Below are 19,009 nucleotides of genomic sequence, written 5' to 3' on the forward strand. Positions count from 1 at the left end.
ATCACTCATCTACTCTTTTGTTCGTTTATTGAGCACTTACTAGACACTGCCTAAGCACAGGGCCACATGGTTCCTGTCTGAAGAGTTACAAAGGAGGAAGTCAAGTAAATCAGTGATTTAGTATCATGTGATGAGTGTGTACACAATGCTGTGGAAATACAGATAAGAAGCATTTACAATTGGGTAGTTAATATTGCTAACATTTACTGAGTCCTAAGGGCTTAAGTTATAGGCACTGTTCTGAGGGTTTTGCGCATAGTAACTCTTCGAATCTTCCCAACAATTCTACAAGGTAGCACTTTATTTTCATCATTTTATTAGTAAGGAAACTAAGGTTAGGTAACGTGTTCAAGGTTACTCAGTTAAGTGGCAGAACCGACATTAGAGACCTAGCTGTTTGGTTTTATGTCCGTGTTCTTAATCAGTACTCTATACTGCCCCTGTATAGAAAAGACTTTCAGAGGAGGGAGTTCTTGACCTGAGATTTGAAAAACCACTCAGTACTAGTTAGCTGTGTGAAAGATGTAAGGGCAATCTAGAGGGTGGAGGCAGCATGGGGGAAGGTCCAGAGTCATAAGACAGCATATGTTTGAGTTGCTAGGGTGTTAGTGGGTGAAGCAGAGGGAGATAAGGCTCAAAACAAGGCAAGTCTCTGTGCATTAAACTAGGAATTTTAAGTTCCAGTTGAAAAGCTATGGGGCTTCAATGACTGTAAGTGGGGGAATGATATAATCAGATTTGAGTGTTAGAAAGGGTCCTTGGGACAGCGATGTGGGGAACAGATGAGTAGAAAGACTTACTAGGAGGAAATTGCAATATCAAGATGACAGGTGGTCAGAGTCTTAAATTTTGTCTCTGGTCTTGAGAATGGGAAAGAGAGGGATAGATCCAGCTTGTACTGGCTCATGAGAGCCAGTTGTTAAATTTCCAGGAATTTTGTGAGCTGGCTATTAAACAAAGCCATCATTGAAAATTAAAGTATATACACTTACAATTCAGTTATATTAAAAACAAACAAATACTCAAAACTCATCATTTTATACTTATTTTACTACTTTTACTGCTACTACTCTCTTGAGGTTATTTATGCCTGTTGTATCTGTAGGTGGAAATACTATATAATGTGTGGTAATGCACTTCTCTTCCCAATTCTATTCAGTGATGTCACATTATTAGCTTGAAATCAACCATGGTGGGAGGATTACACCATGGAAATCATCAAATGCTACTAATCCCCCATCCCCTGCAAAAGCTGGTAGATAAACATTTGCCAGTATACCACTGGATAGTTATGAGAAATATTTAAAGCCGGAACATATAAGACAATGTCAAATTGTGTACTGTGGGAAGAAGCGAAGGAAGAGTCTTGGGCTATTACATTTCTAATTTGGGCAACTGGGTAAACGGTGGTGGTAATACAGAGATAAGGGATTATAAGAGTTTTAGAAGAAAGATGATGATTCGTTTTGGACTTGTTGGATTTTAGCAGAGATATACTTAAATGAATGGGTCTGGAGGTAAGCATAGAGTTTGGGGCTAAAGGTATAGTTTGAGTGTTTTTCTCATGAAAAGCTATACAGTGAGTAGAACAGAGGGCAGGAGCCAGAACCCTGGTGAGTGAAGACCATTAGGTGCCATTAGAGGATGGGAAGAACTAAACATACAAAGGATGAGAGAAAGGAGAGTCACGTAAGAAAAAGAAAACATTAAATGTTACAGAGAGGTCAAAGTAAACAAGTCTAGGGATTCACCACTGCATTTGGAAATGCAGAGGTTATTGGAGAGTTGAGGGAGTGTAGTTTTGGTGCAACAGTGTTGGTAGAGGCCAGTCTCCAGTGACTGGGGAGTAGATAGACAGTAATGGAGTGAAGACAGTGAGTGTAGACCACTCTTAAGATGGTTGGCTATGAAAGGAAAGAGAGTAAGATGGAGATGGTAGCTAAAGGGGAAATGCAGTCACAGGAAACTTTTACTTGTATTCAGATGTGGTCGTCCAAGTCTTTTCTATGCTGAGGGGGAAACATAAGTAATGAATGAGAAGATAGACAGGAAGAGAGGAGATGTGGTAAACATGATGGCCTCCAGGGAACTGCACCTCCTGGGTTTCATACTCTGTGACTTTGCCCTTGGCCTTGTGACTAGTTCTGGCCAAAGGGACATTAGCAAGTAGGATGCCAGCAGAGGCCTGGGAAGCACTTGCAAAGTGGGATTTGTCCTCCTGTGGAAGCCGTCTGCCATGCTATAAAAATGCTTGGACTAGAGGCTAGTCCAGACCACTGAATGATAAGCAGTCACATGAAGAGAACCCTGGAGGATGAGAAACCACAAGGGATGGTTGAGCCCCAGTTAAGCTCCCAGCTGGTTGGAGCCTCATGAGTGACTCCAGACAAAGTCAACAGAAGAATGCCCCATTTGAGCTCAGTACAGATTGCAGAATCATGTGCAAATAGGGGGACTGGTTTTAAGCCATTTAATTTGGGGTTGGATTGTTATGCAGTAATAGATAACTGAAATGGGAGAAAACAGAGAAGTTGCCTGAGTCATTGGGGAGGCAATATTGCACAGTGATTAAAGACATAGGCTCTGAAATGGGACTTCCTGGGCTCTAATACTTAATTTGCATAATCTTGGGTAAATTATTCAGCTTTTAGAAGCCTCTGTTCTTTATCTGTAAAATGATGATGGAGATTAAGTGAGGCGATAGACTCTCAGTAAGCCCTTGATAAATATTTGCCGGTCTCATATAAACACAGGTGGAAGGTTTAACTTTGAAGAGAAGGAGACTCTTTGTTCTTCCAGACAAAAGGGAGGAAAGCTTAACTGTAAGGATACGTTGAGGTGAGGCCCCTAGAAATATCAGTCATTAAGTTGGACTCAGTTACACCTGCCTCACATTTATATAGCATTTCACAGTGTAAAAAAGATTTTCTTGTATACTGTTTCATTTTATCCAATAAGAAAAAGAGGGTAGATAACACTTAACTATAAAGAAACAGAAGCTTGAAGAATATAAGTTATTTGGCTAAATGTGCAAGACTTAAGAGGTGAGCACAGATTAGAACGCTGCGCTGTGGACTCAGAATCCGGGGTTCTCACATGGTCGCACAGAACAGGCTGCAAACTAGACATCAGAAGTCTGGCTTTGGTACTGCCAAGTCCTAAATGCTACTTTGAGAAAATTATTTAATGTCTCCAAACTTCATCTATAGAATGGGAATAACAATTCCAATGTCAAAGGGAGCCATTGAAGTGCGGAAGCTCTTTGCAAACTCTGAAATAACATACACGTGGAAGTGATTATTATTTCCATTGCTCTGCCTGGTGGCTGTTATCAGTATTATCATTATAGCCATTTATGTCTTATATTTAGTGTGGTATAAGGGAAATGAATCTTTAGTGTTCCTTACTTTTTCTCCTCCCTCTTTTCATGTCTTCTTCCCCTTGGTGACATCAAGCTACCCAGGAGTCCTAGTTCCAAAATATTTTCACATTTAGTTCACTCAATGAAACAAACTCACATGTCCTATATTCCACATATTTAAATTCTAGTTTTCTACATGCATCGAATCCATAGGTAGAAGATAAGAAAATTTCTAAGTTAATGCCTTTCTAGTCCTGGTAAGAGGTATCTTCACATTGGCCTTAACCTAAAGGAGCTACAGAATGCTGAGATTCTTGGCATAGCTGTGGAGAAGACATATGAAGGCAGAATAAGTATAGGGTTTGTCATATGAGCTTAGGTGGCCAGTTGTGCAGGATTTTTGGGAGTCAACCCCAACTTTTGCTGCATGGTCCCTGATTATTTACTGTGTCCCAGGTTGGAACTATTTTTTAGGGGTCTCATGTTTATTTCCATCCTGAAATCAAAAACAATTTAAAGACAGTATATGGTTATGTCATTTAGAATGATCCAAGTGGGGGGGACCTTCAAGATGCTGGAGGAGTAAGACATGGAGATCACCTTCCTCCCAACAAATACATCAGAAATACATCTACATGTGGAACAACTCCTACAGAACACCTACTGAATGCTGGCAGAAGACCTCAGACTTCCCAAAAGGCAAGAAACTCCCCACGTACCTGGGTAGGGCAAAAGAAAAAAGAAAAAACAGAGACAAAAGAATAGGGACGGGACCTGCACCAGTGTGAGGGAGCTGTGAAGGAGGAAAAGTTTCCACACACCAGGAAGCCCCTTCAATGGTGGAGACGGGAGCTGGGCAAGGGAGAATATTCGGAGCCATGGAGGAGAGCAGAGCCACAGGGGTGCAGAGGGCAAAACGGAGAGATTCCCACAGAGGATCGGTGCTGACCAGCACTCACCAGCCCGAGAGGCTTCTGTTCACCCGCTGGGGCAGGTGGGGGCTGGGAGCTGAGGCTCGGGCTTCGGAAGTCAGATCCCAGGGAGAGGACTGGGGTTGGCTGCATGAACACAGCCTGAAGGGGGCTAGTGCGCCACAGCTAGCCGGGAGGGAGTCCGGGCAAAAGTCTGGACATGCCTAAGAGGCAAGAGACCATTGTTTCGGGGTGCACAAGGAGAGGGGATTCCTTCCCTGTGTGCCCACAGAGGCAGAGCACAGCCTAAATGAGCTCCAGAGATGGGCACGAGCCACGGCTATCAGCTCAGACACCAGAGATGGGCAGACACTAAGGCTGCTGCTGCCACCACCAAGAAGCCTGTGTGCGAGCACAGGTCACTATCCACACCTCCCCTCCTGGGAGACTGTGCAGCCCGCCACTGCCAGGGCCCCATGATCCAGGGACAACTTCCCCAGGAGAACACATGGCACCCCTCAGGCTGGTGCAACATCACGCCAGCCTCTGACGCCGCAGGCTCGCCCCACCTCCTCCGTAACCCTCCCTCCCCCCGGCCTGAGTGAGCCAGAGCCCCCTAAGCAGCTGCTCCTTTAACCACATCGTGTCTGGGCAGGAACAGAAGCCTGAGGGTAACCTACACGCAGAGGCGGGGCCAAAACCAAAGCTGAACCCCAGGAACTATGCGAACAAAGAAGAGAAAGGGAAATCTCTCCCAGCAGCCTCAGGGGCAGCGGATTAAATCTTCACCATCAACTTGGTGTACCCTGTATCTGTGGAATACCTGAATAGACAACGAATCATCCCAAAATTGAGGCGATGGAATTTGGGAACAACTGTAGACTTGGCGTTTGCTGTCTGTGACTGACTTGTTTCTGATTTTTATGTTTATCTTAGTATAGATTTTAGCACTTGTTATCATTGACAGATTTGTTTATTGGTTTGGTTGCTCTCTTCTTTTTTTTTATTACTTTTTTATTTTTTTACTTTAATAATTTTATTTTTTCTTTTTAGTTATTATTCTTCTTTCTTTTTTTCTCCCTTTCTCTGAGCCATGTGGCTGACACGGTCTTGGTGCTCTGGCCTGGTGTCAGGCCTCAGGCTCTGAGGTGGGAGAGCCAAGTTCAGAACACTGGACGACCAGAGACCTCCAGGCCCCAAGTAATATCAATAGGCAAGAGCTCTCCCAGAGATCTCTGTCTCAACACTAAGACCCAGCTCCACCCAACGGCCAGCAATCTCCAGTGCTGAACGTCCCATGCCAAACAACTAGCAAGACAGGAACACAACCACACTCATTAGCAGAGAGGCTGCCTAAAATCATAATAAGGCCACAGACACCCCAAAACACACCACCAGACACAGCCCTGCCCACCAGAAAGACTAGATCCAGCCCCATCCACCAGAAAACAGGCACCAGTCCCCTCCACCAGTAAGACTACACAAGCCACTGAACCAACCTTACCTACTGGGGGAAGATACCAAAAACAATGGGAACTACGAACCTGCAGCCTGTGAAAAGGAGACCCCAAACACAGTAAGTTAAGCAAAATGAGAAGACAGAAATATGCAGGAGATGAAGGAGCAAGGTAAAAACCCACCAGACCAAACTAATGAAGAGGAAATAGGCAGTCTACCTGAAAAAGAATTCAGAGTAATGATAGTAAATATGATCCAAAATCTTGGAAATAGAATAGAGAAAATGGAAGGAAACTTTAACAAGCACCTAGAAGAACTAAAGAGCAAACAGACAATGAAGAACAACACAATAAATGAAATTAAAAATTCTCCAGAAGGAATCAATAGCAGAGTAACTGAGGCAGAAGAACGGATAACTGACCTGGAAGATAAAATAGTGGAAATAACTACCACAGAGCCAAATAAAGAAAAAAGAATGAAAAGAATTGAGAATAGTCTCAGAGACCTCTGGAACAACATTAAATGCACCAACATTCGAATTATAGGGGTATCAGAAGAAGAAGAGGACAAAAAGGGTCTGAGAAAATATTTGAAGAGATTATAGTTGAAAACTTCCCTAACATGGGAAAGGAAATAGTCAATCAAGTCCAGGAAGCGCAGAGAGTCCCATACAGGATAAATCCAAGGAGAAACACGTCAAGACCCATAAAAATCAAACTGTTAAAAATTAAATACAAAGAAAAAATATTAAAAGCAGCAAGGGAAAAACAACAAATAACATACAAGGGAATCCCCATAAGGTTAACAGCTGATCCTTCAGCAGAAACTCTGCAAGCCAGAAGGGAGTGGCAGGACATATCTAAAGTGATGAAAGGGAAAAACCTGCAACCAAGATTACTCTAGCTGGCAAGGATCTCATTCAGATTCGATGGAGAAATTAAAACCTTTACAGACTAGCAAAAGCTAAGAGAATTCAGTGCCACCAAACCAGCTTTACAACAAATGCTAAAGGAACTTCTCTAGGCAGGAAACACAAGAGAAGGAAAAGACCTACAAAATCAAACCCAAAACAATTAAGAAAGTGGTCATAGGAACATACATATTGATAATTACCTTAAATGTAAAAGGGTTAAATGCTCCAACCAAAAGACACAGACTGACTGAATGGATAAAATACAAGACCCATATATATACTGTCTACAAGAGACCCACTTCCGACCCATACAGACTGAAGGTGAGGGGATAGAAAAAGCTATTCCATTCAAATGGAAATCACAAGAAAGCTGGAGTAGCAATTCTCATATCAGACAAAATACACTTTAAAATAAAGACTATTACAACAGACAAAGAAGAACACTACATAATGATCAAAAGATCAATCCAAGAAGATAATATAACAATTGTAAATATTTATGCACCCAACATAGGAGCACCTCAATACATAAGGCAAATGCTAACAGCCATAAAAGGGGAAATCGACAGTAACACAATCATAGTAGGGGGCTTTAACACCCCACTTTCACCAAAGGACAGATCATCCAAAATGAAAATAAATAAGGAAACACAAGCTTTAAATGACACATTAAACAAGATGGACTTAATTGATATTTATAGGACATTCCATCTAAGAACAACAGGATACACTTTTTTCTCAAGTGCTCATGGAACATTCTGCAGGATAGATCCTATCTTGGGTCACAAATCAAGCCATGGTAAATTTAAGAAAATTGAAATCATATCAGGTATCTTTTCCAACCACAGCACTATGAGACTAGATATCAATTACAGGAAAAAAACTGTAAAAAATACAAACACATGGAGGCTAAACAATATGCTACAAATAACCAAGAGATCACTGAAGAAATCAAAGAGGAAATCCAAAAAAACCTAGAAACAAATGACAATGATAACATGACGACCCAAAACTTATGGGATGCAGCAAAAGCAGTTCTAAGAGGGAAGTTTATAGCAATAAAATCCTACCTCAAGAAACAAGAAAAATCTCAAACAACCTAACCTTACACCTAAAGCAATTAGAGAAAGAAGAACAAAAAAACACCAAAGATAGCAGAAGGAAAGAAATCATAAAGATCAGATCAGAAATAAATGAGAAAGAAATGAAGGAAATGATAGGAAAATCAATAAAACTAAAAGCTGGTTCTTTGAGAAGATAAAAAAAATTGATAAACCATTAGCCAGACTGATCAAGGAAAAAAGGAAGAAGACTAAAATCAAAAGAATTAGAAATGAAAAAGGAGGAGTAACAGCTGACACTGCTGAAATACAAAGGATCATGAGAGATTACTACAAGCAACTATATGCCAACAAAATGGACAACCTGGAAGAAATGGACAAATTCTTAGAAAAGCACAACCTTCCGAGACAGAACCAGGAAGAAATAGAAAATATAAACAGACCAACCACAAGCACTGAAATTGAAACTGTGATTTAAAAACTTCCAACAGGGCTTCCCTGGTGGCGCAGTGGTTGAGAATCTGCCTGCCGATGCAGGGGACACGGGTTCAAGTACTGGTCTGGGAAGATCCCACATGCCGCAGAGCAACTGGGCCCGTGAGCCACAATTACTAAGCCTGCGCGTCTGGAGCCTGTGCTCCGCAGCAAGAGAGGCTGCGAAAGTGGGAGGCCCATGCACCACGATGAAGAGTGGCCCCTGCTTGCCACAACTAGAGAAAGCCCTCGCACAGAAACGAAGACCCAACACAGCCATAAATAAATAAATTAATTAATTAATAAAAAATCTTCCAACAAACAAAAGCCCAGGACCACATTGCTTCACGGGCAAATTCTATCAAACATTTAGAGAAGAGCTAACACCTATCCTTCTCAAACTCTTCCAAAATATAGCAGAGGGAGGAACACTCCCAAACTCATTCTACGAGGCCACCATCACCCTGAAACCAAAACCAGACAAAGATATCACAAAAAAAGAAAACTAGAGGCCAATATCACTGCTGAATATAGATGCAAAAATCCTCAACAAAATACTAGCAAACAGAATCCAACAGCACATTAAAAGGATCACACACCATGATCAAGTGGGGTTTATCCCAGGAATGCAAGGATTCTTCAATATATGCAAATCAATCAATGTGATGCACCATATTAACAAACTGAAGGATAAAAACCATATGATAATCTCAATAGATGCAGAAAAAGCTTTCAACAAAATTCAACACCCATTTATGATAAAAACTCTCCAGAAAGTAGGCATAGAGGGAACTTACCTCAACATAATAAAGGCCATATATGACAAACCCATAGCCAACATCGTTCTCAATGGTGAAAAACTGAAACCATTTCCTCTAAAATCAGGAACAAGACAAGGATGCCCACGCTCACCACTATTATTCAACATAGTTTGAGAAGTTTTAGCCACAGCAATCAGAGAAGAAAAAGAAATAAAAGGAATCCAAATTGGAAAAGAAGAAGTAAAGTTGTCACTGTTTGAAAATGACATGATACTAAACACAGATAATCCTAAAGATGCTACCAGAAAACTATGAGAGCTAATCAATGAATCTGGAAAAGTAGCAGGATACAAAATTAATGCACAGAAATCTCTTGCATTCCTATATACTAATGATGAAAAATCTGAAAGAGAAATTAAGGAAACACTCCCATTTACCATTGCAACAAAAAGAATCAAATACCTAGGAATAAACCTAACTAAAGAGACAGAAGACCTGTATGCAGAAAACTAAAAGACACTGATGAAAGAAGTTAAAGATGATACAAACATGTGGAGAGATATACCATACTCTTAGATTGGAAGAAACAACATTGTGAAAATTACTATACTACCCAAAGCAATCTACAGATTCAGTGCAGTCCCTATCAAACTACCAATGGCATTTTTCACATACCTAGAACAAAAAGTTTCACAATTTGTATGGAAACACAAAAGACCCCGAATAGCCAAAGCAATCTTGAGAATGAAAAACGGAGCTGGAGGAATCAGGCTCCCTGACTTCAGACTATACTACAAAGGTACAGTAATCAAGACAGTATGATACTGGCACAAAAACAGAAATATAGATCAATGGAACAGGATAGAAAGCCCAGAGATAAACCCACGCACATATGGTCACCTTATCTTTGATAAAGGAGGCAAGAGCATACAATGGAGAAAAGACAGCCTCTTCAATAAGTGATGCTGGGAAAACTGGACAGCTACATGTAAAAGAATGAAATAGAACACTCCCTAACACCATACACAAAAATAAACTCAAAATGGATTAAAGACCTAAATGTAAGGCCAGACACTATAAAACTCTAGTGGAAAACACAGGAAGAACACTCTTTGAAATAAATCACAGCAAGATCCTTTTTGACCCACCTCCTAGAGAAATGGAAATAAAAAGAAAAATAAACAGATGGGACCTAATGAAACTTAAAAGCTTTTGCACAGCAAGGGAAACCATAAACAAGATGAAAAGACAACCCTCAGAATGGGCGAAAATATTTGCAAACGAAGCAACGGACAAAGGTTTAATCTCCAAAATATACAAGCAGCTCATGCAGCTCAATATCAAAAGAACAAACAACCCAATCCAAAAATGGCTAGAAGACCTAAATAGACATTTCCTGAAAGAAGATATACAGATTGCCAACAAGCACATGAAAGGATGCTCAACATCACTAATCATTAGAGAAATGCAAATCAAAAGTACAATGAGGTATCACCTCACATCAGTCAGAATGGCCATCATCATAAAATCTACAAACAATAAAAGCTGGAGAGGGTGTGGAGAAAAGGGAACCCTCTTGCACTGTTGGTAGGAATGTAAATTGATACAACCACTATGGAGAACAGTATGGAAGTTCCTTAAATAACTAAAAATAGGACTACCATAACGACCCAGCAATCCCACTACTGGGCATATACCCTGAGAAAACCATAATTCAAAAAGAGACATGTACACAATGTTCATTGCAGCACTATTTACAATAGCCAGGACATGGAAGCAATCTAGGTGTCCATCGACAGATGAATGGATGAAGAGGATGTGGCACATATATACAATGGAATATTACTCAGCCTTAAAGAGAAATGAAGTTGAGTTATTTGTAGTGAGGTGGATGGACCTCGAGTCTGTCATACAGATTGAAGAAAGTCAGAAAGAGAAAAACAAATACCGTATGCTAACACATATATATGGAATCTTAAAAAAAAAAAAAGTTCGAATAACCTAGGGGCAGGACAGGAATAAAGACGCAGACATAGAGAATGGACTTGAGGACACAGGGAGGCAGAAGGGTAAGCTGGGACGAAGTGAGGTAGGAGCATTGACATATATACAATTCCAAATGTAAAATAGATAGCTAGTGGGAAGCAGCTACATAGCACAGGGAGATCAGCTCCGTGCTTTGTGACCACCTAGAAGGGTGGGATAGAGAGGGTGGGAGGGAGACGCAAGAGGGAGGAGATATGGGGATATATGTATACATATAGCTGATTCACTTTGTTATACAGCAGAAAGTAACACTGTAAAGCAATTATACTCCAATAAAGATGTTAAAACAAGCAAACAAACAAACAAACAAAAATACAGAATGATCCAAGTAGGAAACCACTTCAAGTTTTAAATGTAAAACAGATGCCTGTGCTGTAGTTTTAAAGATAGGACGTTGTGGAACAATCCAGTATCTATTTAGAATGTAGAAGACCTTGAGTTCTGCTGTGTTCCAATTTGTCCTTCAGACCAGTCACTGGGCATTTTTATTTCACTGAGCTCATTGTATTTGTCACACACTGATCAAAAATAATTTCACAGCCTTTAGCTTCTTATTTTAAGAACCCAACAAATGTGCTGATTTGTATAAATAAGACAGAGGGGAGAACTTTCCTGGGAAACAAGAGACTTGAAAACAACTGTCAAACTGAAGACTACAGGAGTCTTAATTAGCTGATGCTTGCAAAATACTTCGAAAATGAAACCCATGATGTTCTTGCTAAGTATGATGAATACCATTCATTCTTGGATAAGTAAAACGTCATATATTTTGAGACATTTGAATTTGTGTGCACTCTCTACAAGATGCAGATTGTTATTTTTGCAGAAAGAGCAAATGAAACTCTATATGAAAAATGCAGAAGTGAGACAAATTTTTGAATAGAGTTATTATTCTTGAAGATGTAAATATGCAGTGGTGATGTGAAATTAGATGAATATTATTTTGCCCAAATGTGTGAGCTGATTCAAAGCCAGCAGTATAGCTGAAAGAACACGTGGTATGGAATTGGAAGATCTAAGTCCAGACTTAAACTACTTTTTACCAGCAGAGAGACTTCGGTCAAGTCACTGGTTTCTTCATCTACAAAACAGGAAAAATAATAGTAGCTTTCCTACTTATCTTCTAGGGTTGTTTTGAGACTCAAATGTGATCAGATAGTCATGTGATAATTTTATTAACTGTCAATATGAAATGAAAGATATTATTTCTTTGAAACATTGATGAGGCAAAAAATGGCTTAATAACCCTAATAAGTAAGAATCCACAGAGACTTTAATTCATCCTTTTTTAAAAAAAATTCTAGTAGTGCCTAATAGTTATTAATAACATTTTAAAAAATTTAGTTATTTATGGCTGTGTTGGGTCTACATTTCTGTGTGAGGGCTTTCTCTAGTTGTGGCAAACGGGGGCCACTCTTCATCGTGGTGCGCGGGCCTCTCACTATCGCGGCCTCTCTTGTTGCGGAGCACAGGCTCCAGACGCGCAGGCTCAGTAATTGTGGCTCACGGGCCTAGTTGCTCCGCGGCATGTGGGATCTTCCCAGACCAGGGCTCGAACCCGTGTCCCCTGCATTGGCAGGCAGACTCTCAACCACTGCGCCACCAGGGAAGCCCCTAATTCATCCTTTTACTTACAGTTCTTAAGTTATTTTTTTCTTACCTTTGTCCCATTGTTTCTTTTCATGGGTCTAGAGAGGTTAAAGATGAGAGATGGTGGGGAAATTCAAGGAGAGCCTTTTCCTTCTCTTAGGAACAAAGTGTCTCATTACCAAACTTTTAGGAGAACCTCATCTGGAATTTTAAAAGATGACTGCTAGACTCCATTTTTTAGGTATGGCCTTTCTAGGGAAGCCCAGGATTTAGAATTTCAAATGCCTGCAGTTCTTCTACTGGCTGGCCCATATACCATCAAAACGAATATCCAGATGAAACGTTTGACATGGCAGAAATAGGTCTTCCATTAAGAACTAAACAAACACCCACGAATGTCAATTCTATTCTAACTCATGTGAATAGTTGTCTTGACACAGTTTCTAACATTTTTCATTTAATATGTATAAACAGTATGGTAAAGTAAAGATGCCTATCAATTCTTTGCTGTTCCTCCCATTGAGAGGCGAAGTTGAATTCTCCTCCCCTTGAATCCGGACTGGCCTTAGTCAGTCACTTACCTGACCAAACAATTGAGGTGGAATTGATGTTCTGGGATTTTTGAGGTTAGCTCATAAGAGGCCTTGGACTTTTGACGTTAATCTCTCGGAATACTTTTTTGGGAGCCCCAAGTCAGTTTGTAAGAGACTGTCACACCACAGAAGACACTGTTCATGGTCCCTGATCCCAGCTATCCACGTGTCCTTGCAAAGGCACAGTGTATATGAGTGGAGCCACCTTGGACCCTCCAGAGTGGCTCACCTGCCAGCTCAGTACCTCTGAGTGACCTGCCCAAACTCCTAACGCACAAAATCTTGAGAAATTATGTAATAATTGTTGTTTACAGTCACAATTTGTAAGCAGCAATGAAGAATTGGACTGAACATTAAATATCTTGAGTGAAATAGTCATTAGAAGTAGAATAACTTATGTTCATCAAAGTATTATTTTATTGAAAAAGTAGGTTCTTATCATTGGCTGTTTAACATAGTAGCTAATGCAATGGCTTATATTTTTTTGAGATTTTACTATGTGCCAGGTACTATGGTAAGTACATCACCCATGCATCACCCATATATTCCCACCTGTCACCTCACCTCCACTTCATAGAGTATCCATCCATCCAATGAGAGCTTGCTGCACATCCCTCTCTGCCACTGTACCCAGTCATGAGTGAGGCGCATGGAAGCCAAAGGAATTTCCAAAGGGGTGGCCTTGACATTCTCAAAGATCTCTTTCTTTCTAGCTCAGGAGAAATTAGGATATTCTGCCTATTCTATAATGTGTAACTGAGGTATTCCTTTAACTATATTTAGAGGATCCCCACAGGCTTATCTTATTTTTTTTAAAAAAAGAAGTCCCAGGACTTCCCTGGTGGTTCAGTGGCTAAGGCTCCACGGTCCCAGTGCAGGGGGCCTGGGTTCGATCCCTGGTCAGGGAACTAGATCCCGCATGCATGCCACAACTAGGAGTCTGCATGCCGCAACTAAAGATCCCACATGCCGCAACGAAGATCCCTCATGCTGCAACTAAGACCCGATGCAGCCGAAATATCAAGCAATCAATAAATATTTAAAAAATAAAAAAATAAAAATGAAAAAGAAGGTCCCACACATTGTGTAAACCTGTGGTTCACAAGTGGTGAATCTGCTCCTTAGTACGGCTCACCTGAATGCCTGTGGCATTTGTCATGTTGCAGGACTGAGTAATATCTGAATGATTTGCTTCATAGTGCTAACAGCATGGCAATTCACCTTTTGAAACCTCCCTAGCCCCTAAAAGGATCAGTTACATGAGTCCTATTCTTTTTGTGCCTTTAGCTCTTCTCTCTACCCCCTAAGTTATTTTATTCTCAACCTTCTTAAAATTTCTTTTCTCTGAATGCCAGGTTCTTAGCTTTCTCCTCTTATTTGAATTTCCCTTATTAGTTAAACTCTACCAGCATATAAAACGTCTTTGGATTCAATGGAAATTGTCTCTCTTCTTTAGTTAATATAGTAAGTCGGTCGTTAAGTTCAGCTGGTTGAGAGAAGAATTTCAAGTGTTTCAGCTCTGTGAAAGTACCAAGAATTACTTACTGGGGTAATTCTCTTCCGGGATTAAGAAAAACAGCAAATCATACCTAAGAACAGTTCCAAGTAACCTCATTCTCATGGCGTTGGGACCCGCTGGGGAATGGCGGTGGGCTTTGATGAGTAGCTTTTGTGCGAAACGCTAATGAAAGCGTTCACTTCAAGCAGAAGTGCCTTCAGGATTCATCACGCTTCTCGTGTGCCTTGTTGAGAGCCAACACACTGAATAGGGAAAGACGGCTCGCCCAGTGGTCCAATGTTACTCATTACCTGCCTTCTGTGAAAGAAGCAGATACAATAAACCCCAGCGGATTTTGTGGCTGAGGTTTGAGGAGTTCTTTGAAAATAGGGTGAAAACCTACGCTTATTTATGCCCGCAGAGGGAAAGCCCTGGAAGATTTATTCAAGCAAGGAGAAGACACGGCTTTCCTACAGCTGTACATTCTGCCTTTCCCACGTTGGGAAGAGATTATTTTTCTCTGAATATCCAGATATCTTCCACTTGCTCCCCCAAATCCACTCCACACCCACTCTCCTGCCTTCTCCGCCCTGAGCTGTCCCAGGGCCTGTGTGAACTGTAGCATCAGGTTCTCTTGCACGATGGTTTCTGTTGGGCTCAGCCAATGGGGTGTACTGGCAGGAGAGATTTGAGGGAAGGCGGAGAGTAAAACCAGGGGGTGTATTTTCTCAGCGCCCTCTCTGTGACTGTGTCCCTCTCCGGAAGGCCACAGCCCCTCTCAGTGTCCCTCTCCACACAGCATTTTCTGTCTGGGCTCAAAAAGTTCTCCTTTCCCTGGCTCGTACAAGCTTAGCTTTTACTAGTCTATTCCTACAACACCTTGTGACTTCTCTATGCCCTGCCCATTCTTTGGTCAATCATCCCTTAATTCCACTCTCCTCAAATCCCCAAATTGAGTTTTCCTGCCCGGATCTGTCATTTCCTTGCTAGACCTTGACCCACAGCACTTGATCCAAATTTAGGATTCATAGGTTTGAATATAATTCAGATCCCCTGCCAGCAAAGCTGTCTCCTGCTCCCCAGTGCTGCCCTGTTTCAAGTCTTTCTATAGTTGCTATGGGTTTGTATAAAGATTATTTTAAGATGAAGACATTTGAGATCCAACAGTGAAGCCTTCTCAGCGCATCCCTTGTCTGACTAAAAGCAGAAACTTCTGAGAAATGAGAACTACCATAAATTCCCTCTTCAGGGTGGCTCTATTCCCAGTAGAGAGAACAAGGGTAAGTCTACCATAATTTCCTCTCCAGGGCAGTTTTATCACCTTGAAAAAGGCAGAAAAACCACTTATACCTTTATGACAAATACAATAAACTCTCATATCTCCAGTTTGTTCTAAAAACCCATTTGTCTTTCCTAAAAAATCTTTTTGTTCTTGCCACAGAAGCTGTTTCTCCCCTTTCCCTTTCTCCTACCAAATTAGGTCAGTAAGCCTTTAACAGTTTAAGGAGCCAGCTACTTTTGTTGGCCTCTCTATGCATATAAATAAACGTTTCTCTCCTATTAATCTGTATTTTGTCAGTTTAATTTGCAGGCCCCAATTACTGAATATAAGAGGGTAGAGGAAAAAGTTTTTCCTCCCTTACAATGCCTTAGCAGGTGCACATATTTCTTTTTATTTATTTAAAAAAAATTTTTTTAACATCTTTATTGGAGTATAATTGCTTTACAATGGTGTGTTAGTTTCTGCTGTATAGCAAAGTGAATGGAACATAGCAGTCCTCACCTTTGGAGAGAATCAAAAATTACAAGGTATTAACACGTGATTAGCACTCAGTAAACTTGATTTCACCCAGGATTTGAAGGTGTTATAGAATCGAAGAGTTTTAGAAAGAAATATGGGCATCTAGCTCTGGGAGTGTTTTGTGTTGGAACTTGGCATTTTCACTTTACCCTCCTATTTCTCTTTTCATGTAACTGCTCGAATGTTATGACACCAGGATTACTCTGGAGGCTTGGGAAGTAAATCAGTCTCTCTGTTCTTTTCCCTTCCATTATAGCCCTTTCCCACACCAAAGGAAGCCCAATTCATTAGCTTAGTCTGATTGAACATTTTAAACATTGTTCTAAATATACTGGTTTTGGCTTGTTAGTCCCAGAATGTGTAGAAATTTGCCTAATCAAGGGTAGTCTAATTAGGACTTCCCTGGCAGTCCAGTGGTTAGGACTCCACGCTTCCACTGCCAGGGGCACAGTTTCCTTCCCTGGTCAGGGAGCTAAGATCCCCACATGCTGCATGGTGCAGCCAAAAAAAAAGAGAGAGAGAGAGAGAGAGAGGGAGAGAGTAGTCTAATTAGCCACATTAAAACAAAACTGTATTTTGCATGAATAATGCTGCACAAGGGAGTCTGTTGTTAATTCTTTTTGGATAATGACTATTTTGGGTTTCATGGCACTAAAATGTACATACCACATTCAGTAACTGGCTGGGCTATGGACCTCTACAGATATTAACCCTGTTAACAAGATGCTGGGACGCATAAGGTGAGGCAGCTAGCTCCAGCCATGACCACAACCCCACACCTTACTGTGGCCACCATCTAAACACAGGATTTAAGAAAAATAAAACAACAAAGAACCAAATGTAGGGTAAGCATGGGCTGGATTTTTGTGTGCCATCTTTTGGAAAAGAAAAGAAGTTAGTCATATCCAGATCTCAGGCTATAGTAACCTCCAGCATTCCTACCCAGAGTATTTTTCAAAGTATAAGAAAACATTTATTTGCTTTTGAAATCAATCACTTTAAATTGTTTTCCTATCACAAGAAGACATCAACCAGTTGTTTTTATCGGTGAACTGATGCTGTACTTCCCACCCCTCCCTCCCCCATGCCTATCTAAGAAGCTAGGTCACTGGGAGTGCCAAGGTCTATGCCAAATGCTTTAAGCTCCCAGTTTAAAGCAAAAGCTTCCAGTAGTTTCCTCTACCTATATTTTAGGAAATTACTGAGAAGTTTTCCTAGAAAGAGCTTCATCTATATCCCGTTATGAGGTCCTGAAAGCCTGCTGTTACGTGTGCTGGAACTGGGGAGCAGGGAAGAAAAGGAGAAAGGAAGAAGACCCTTGGGGTGCAGCATTTGTGTTTTGTTTCTTCTGAATTCCAAAAGAATGCTGTGTAGATTTAGAGTTAGCTCAAAGTTGCTTGGTCCCCAATAAAAGGTTGGGAAATCCACTGAACAAATGGCTTGAGAGTTAAAAATGATTCCATTGTGCTAAGACAGCATGAAGATCTGACCAATCATGGTGTCTTGAAACCTGCTACAGGTTTTCTTTGACCCATAATCAAGATCAATTCTTCTGACTTTTGTAGATTTCAGGCCACCTTCCTACTGGGTCTCTATCATATTATATAGATGATTAGGTAACTCAAGTTGAACCAAGTATGATAAAAATGCATTACTTTTGGTGCTCTTTGAGGGTAACTATGAATGGTGGATTCTTATACTTGTTTATTTACTTTTTATTAACTCTATGGGCATATCAGTATTATTGAACCTATGGTAAACTTTATCCTATTAAAACAAAACAAAAGCATTTACCTGTTCATATTCCACTCATATTCAGTTAAAAACTTATGAGTTGATTGGATGCGCCTTCTAAAAATTTTGTCCATTTGGGGGGATAAGCTGCAAATCTGGGTTTTATACATATTCAGTAGACTACAGTGATTACGTTGTAGTGATAGAGATTCGATTAGAATGTGGTTGGTAGTTTTATTGTTTCAACAATTATAGAGTTTTGTCAGGTATTTGTAAAATATATATTTCCATAAATGACTATTTTGAGAACTATCTCCATTTATCTCAATTAAGTTTTAGGAATTTGGGATGACCCTTCTTTTTGCAGCACTGCAGTTTCTCCTTATCCTCAAGGGAATGGGTTGGCTGAAAGGGTGGCACAGGGCGTTAAAGATGTCAGGCAAAGATTATAGGAGGATACTGGCTTAAATAACTCACTACTTTTTTTTATTGTTTGACATGACATTCCAAATTCAAAAAGAGAAGTCATCTTGCTGAATCAAAAATGTGTATGTAGAGGATTTTGCTTTGCTCAGCTAATGGATCCTGGAAGAAATCTCCAGAGACTCCTGGCATCAGATATGAACATATTTTTCCTTCTTATGGGAATGGGGGTAGTAATAGTATGACCATCGTTCCTAAGTAAGGCCAGTCAAGGTCACTGAAACCTTTCTGCATAGTTGCCTAAGAGAGAAGGCAGAACATAGACACATCCCGTGTCTGAAACCCCTTTGTTTAGTTTCCTTTTGTATCAAAAGGATTGGCTTTC

At 40.6% G+C, this 19,009-nt stretch overlaps 3 protein-coding genes across 12 annotated transcripts in view; 1 reads left to right on the forward strand and 2 right to left on the reverse strand.

Moving 5' to 3' along the window:
* The window catches only part of LOC309660803 (uncharacterized protein), a 576,745-nt gene that overhangs the window by 513,328 nt on the left and 44,408 nt on the right, over positions 1-19,009 (reverse strand). The window lies entirely within an intron of this gene.
* Positions 1-19,009, forward strand: part of DMP1 (dentin matrix acidic phosphoprotein 1) — a 138,225-nt gene that overhangs the window by 36,598 nt on the left and 82,618 nt on the right. Inside the window, exon 4 of one of the 10 annotated variants that reach the window (XM_082461791.1) lies at positions 17,171-17,312. The exons of 8 other annotated variants lie outside the window; for them this stretch is intronic. The gene's annotated coding sequence lies outside the window, so the exon portion shown is untranslated. Of the gene's footprint in view, positions 1-13,977; positions 17,313-19,009 lie in introns of those variants that run through there. One more of the 10 variants, XM_082461787.1, reaches the window with a different exon arrangement.
* SPARCL1 (SPARC like 1) overlaps positions 1-19,009 on the reverse strand; it is a 50,642-nt gene that overhangs the window by 23,707 nt on the left and 7,926 nt on the right. The window lies entirely within an intron of this gene.

This window comes from Balaenoptera physalus (genome assembly GCF_965194825.1).
Source record: "Balaenoptera physalus genome assembly, chromosome: 5".
Lineage (NCBI taxonomy): Eukaryota > Metazoa > Chordata > Mammalia > Artiodactyla > Balaenopteridae > Balaenoptera > Balaenoptera physalus.